Consider the following 4,788-nt stretch of genomic DNA (forward strand, 5'->3'; position numbering starts at 1 on the left):
GTTGCATCTTAAAGAAATCAAATGCATTCTGGAGCAACGCAAAGTTTAACAGGACTGGTTCAAATGCATCTCATTTGAATATATTTATTTTACATTCACATGCAAATTTGGAAATTACATCAACACAAGATATGTTTCAAAAGGTGGGTTTAAACTGTCAATCATTTCTTTAGTGATATAGGACAGCTTTAACCAATGTGATCTTAAAGTGATAGTTAACCAAAAATGAAAATTCTTTACTTTGTTCAGATGGACACAGAGAGAGATAATTGGCCACCATAATAGGAAAAATTAATATGGTTGCCCAAGGTACGCCAGAACCGTTTGCTTTCCTAACTAAACAAAGAAGAACAAAAACTAAGAACAAAAAAAGATACACTTTTTTTCCTACTATGGTAGTGGATGATCTCCCAAAACTGAAAATTGCTACCATTCTTACAAAGAATTGTATAAAGGTTTGAAACAACCCGAGGGTGAGTAAATGACGATATTATTTTCATTTTTAGGTGAAATATCCCTTTAAGACTTAAGGCCGTGACGGGATTGGGCCATTTCCATATGTCATTTCCCATAGTCACGGTCGCTGGAACGGCCCTCATATCTATCAGAAGTATGTGCCTCTTGTACAAAGGAAAATGAAATGACAGCGAGGGCAATCAAATAAATCATCACATCCGTTCCCCAGCTCCCAAAATGCATTTCAACCCCGTAGCCCTTTCCTTACTAAAGGGCACTTTTGCTTTAAAACACTTCCGAAAATCGGTTCCAAAACCTACAGCCATAAAAATTGCACGTCATATGGCTAGCCAAAAGGCAAAAAAACAATAATATAGCCCCATCCATCCAACTAATTTTGTTACGATTTTTCATGAGATTGTTATATTTGCCATGTTTGTAAGGTTTTTTTTGCACGTCCCTCCCTCCCTTGCAACAAAATTTCTTCTCATTTATACAAACCAGACAAAACCCTTTTAAAGAGCGTGTGTTGTTCCACACATGGCTAAGCATGAACTCATAAGCAACGCTGGTTTTGTTTCAATCTTAATTGCAAAGTCTTGCATCAGCGTGAGTTGATTTTCCATCACTCTCTGGTTTTAATGTTAACAGAACTTTGGAAACATCCCAAACCCCAACCCGACGAATTCCCCACGGCGACATACTTTACAGATTACGCTGGTTGAAGAAAGATACATATGCGGAAATCATTGTTCACTCATTTTTCTTTAGCAACCAACACCCACGCGTAGACCAAATATTATCACAAGGATCCCTCGGGAGTCATATTTTTATCTAATTAAATTCCTATAAACAAAAAGGCCCTGTTCATACTATTGTTGTGTTTGTTTTGCAGCCAGGTGCAAGAACGTGCCCGTCGCCGCATGACCTCGGAGCTCAAACACAACTCCAGATAAGGCCGCTTGAATGCCCCTGTGTGTTTTCCATAGTTCAGTTCCCAGACAGCGAAACCACTGGCCTGAGAATGCAGCCCGGCTATTCAAAAGTACTGCAGACTTCACAATATCACCCTCAGTGTGAAGATACGTACAGATAAAAACAACAGAAACAGTCCGAACTGTTCTCACTGATATTGTACATACTGAAAAAGTAATTTTTAGTGTTAGATACAAGTTGTGATGTGCTTTTTATAGCTGTACAAAGCGTGTTCCGAAGTAAGCAAATGTAAAAGAAGAAAATGTTTTGCCACACTAGTGTCATGAAAAATAATTGTATATTATAATATAATTGTATTGTTAAATATTTTTGCTCAAGTTTATGAAAATCTTTGTTCAAGATTGTCACTCTACCGTTTTGCAATGTTAGCTTGAAGGAATGTTTTATAATTATGATTTTATGGGAAATGTCAGTTTGACATTTGACTTCAATCTACATTTACATTTAGTCATTTAGCAGATGCTTTTATCCAAAGCGACTTACAAATGAGGAAAACAATGGAAGCAATTGGAATAACGGACAACAAAAAGCATAAGTGCAATAAAGCTGGTTTCACAAAGCCTACCATAGTACACAGAGCTAATTTAGTTTGTTTTATTTTATATAGAAAGAGTAGAAAAGATATAAAAGTCGCAACTGATCGGGCAGGTGCTGAAGGAAGAGATGTGTTTTCAGCAGATTCTTAAAGATTCTTAAATGTAAGTATGGTAACCTGCAATTTTATGTTTCAAACAGAGATGGCGATATTTTTATTGCAACACTATGATACACAATGATATATCTCTAGTATATAAATACTTCAAATGTCAAATCGCTTAATCGATTCCAATTTAAATGTCTCTGTAACGTGTGTGTAAGCTGTGTATATTTATATATAAATGCACACACATAAATGTGTGTTTCATAAACAAAAACATTTAGTTTGAAACCGAATAATCGTGATTAATCGATTCCAAAAGAAATTTTTGTGGTTATATAACACCTGTGTGTGTTTATATAACATAATGTATCTTTAGATGTATATATACGCACACACACATAAACACAAACGTTTATTTGGGAATCAAATAATCGTGATTAATCGCTTTGATGGGTCTCATAAATACCATTGTGTATATCAAAGTATTATATGGTGGTAAGGGGAAACAGCTTGCATTCTTTGAATAAGGCTTCAGAAAATGTCACAATTTATTCAGTGGCAGTATTATAAAAACAACACAAGCCCGACGCTGAATTCAAGTCATTATACAAACAGATGACCAATTTTTTCAATTCATCCGTATACTCCACCGGCTAAAATTCAGTACGTGTAAACAAGGCATCTGCAGAGACCGTACAAATGTCAACAAAAGTATGCACACACACACATAGAGAACTTCTCCAGTAATGAGCTGTTTGCTGGTATGGCTTTATGCTAATTCCTCGTAGCCTTTAGACCTGAATTATGAGCCTTTCTAGTTTGTATATTTCTATGTGCCTTTGGTTTTATATCACCTCCGAGCTTTCACAGTTTCTCGCAAATAACTTTAATGAAGTGTCACTGCTGATGCAGAACGATGGCTGTCTTTCAAGTCGACGTGCGACAAAATCGTGTGATCCACCTTTTTTACTCCCGTGAACAAAGTAAATCACTGCAGAGATGCCGTCATGCCCTGCCGGATGCTGTCACAGCATGTCGCCTAATGATTTTATAGTGTTTGTTTGGCTTGATGCTTCTGTGTGAGATAAAGTTGATGGGTTTGTGGTCTGTTCTCTGTTCCAAAGACACATATCATGAGGCATTGCGTAGGCTTCTCATCCTTCTCTCTCTGTTTCTCTGTTTTCTTTTCTATAAATTTTCTCCCTCAGTTGTACCAAAAAAGGCAAACCTCACCACCCCCGGAGAAGCGAGGGCATGGTTCTACTGGCAAAGAGCGGTCTTTTTGTTGCAGTCTCAAAGATATCAGCGGTTCTCGTTTTTACTCCCTAAGACTGCTATCAAATTCTTCCACTGGCCCCTTGAGACGCTCCCTACAAACTCCCAAATATTTGTGCAAATATAGGTTTTGTAGATTTTTCAGACTCGGGCCTGTGGGCTTTTTCTTTGCTTTGATTTTTATTCAGGCATGTAAAAACATACTAAATACAGTATATTTCGAGTTGTACATAGAAAGACAGATTTTTTATTGAATAAATAGATAGATAGATAGATAGATAGATAGATAGATAGATAGATAGATAGATAGATAGATAGATAGATAGATAGATAGATAGATAGATAGATGGATGGATGGATGGATGGATGGATGGAGGGAGGGATGGAGGGGTGGAGGGGTGGATGAATGGAGGGAGGTAGGGAGGGAGGTAGGGAGGGGTGGGTGGGTTGTTGGATGGACAGATGGATGGATGGATGGATGGATGGATGGATGGAGGGGTGGATGGATGGATGGATGGATGGATGGATGATAGATAGATAGATAGATAGATAGATAGATAGATAGATAGATAGATGGATGGATGGATGGATGGATGGATGGAGGGAGGGATGGAGGGGTGGAGTGGTGGATGAATGGAGGGAGGTAGGGAGGGAGGTAGGGAGGGGTGGGTGGGTTGTTGGATGGACAGATGGATGGATGGATGGATGGAGGGGTGGATGGATGGATGGATGGATGGATGGATGATTGATAGATAGATAGATAGATAGATAGATAGATAGATAGATAGATAGATAGATAGATAGATAGATAGATAGATAGATAGATAGATAGATAGATAGATAGACATAAGTGAAAATAGAGGGACAAAAATTCAACATATAGGCCTACTAGAAATCAATAACAACAAGACAAAAACAATCAGATAAAAACAAAAATAGAAGCAAGCAATTTTACTAAACAAATTATGCAAAGCAAATACAAATAAAAACAAAATTGATACAGACAGACAATTTTTTATATTATTGTTGCATTACATACCACGAGTTTAGAATAAGTTATAATAACTTAAGAAAATTCAGACACAAAAATTAAATAAAAACATGATTTTTGTTTTTTTTAAGTTATCTATTACTGCATAAACTATATATCACAAGGTGTCTTAAATTACAGTGTACTAAATTGTTTAAACGTCATTTTATAGCAAAAAATATATTTTGAAACAAACTGCTTAACATGTCATTTCAAATAAAAGAATTAAGAATATTTTGCAAACTAGATTAGTTAAGTGACTTTCCTCGAGCTCCCGCGGTGACAGATGGCGAACCAGTGCCATCGGATCGCAGTCGCCGCCCGCCAGACTTCCAATCCCGCCCCTTCCGTGACATCGAGCGTGCTCCAGCCCCGCCCCGATGCGATGCGA

This window comes from Triplophysa dalaica, chromosome 10 (genome assembly GCF_015846415.1).
Source record: "Triplophysa dalaica isolate WHDGS20190420 chromosome 10, ASM1584641v1, whole genome shotgun sequence".
Taxonomy (NCBI): domain Eukaryota; kingdom Metazoa; phylum Chordata; class Actinopteri; order Cypriniformes; family Nemacheilidae; genus Triplophysa; species Triplophysa dalaica.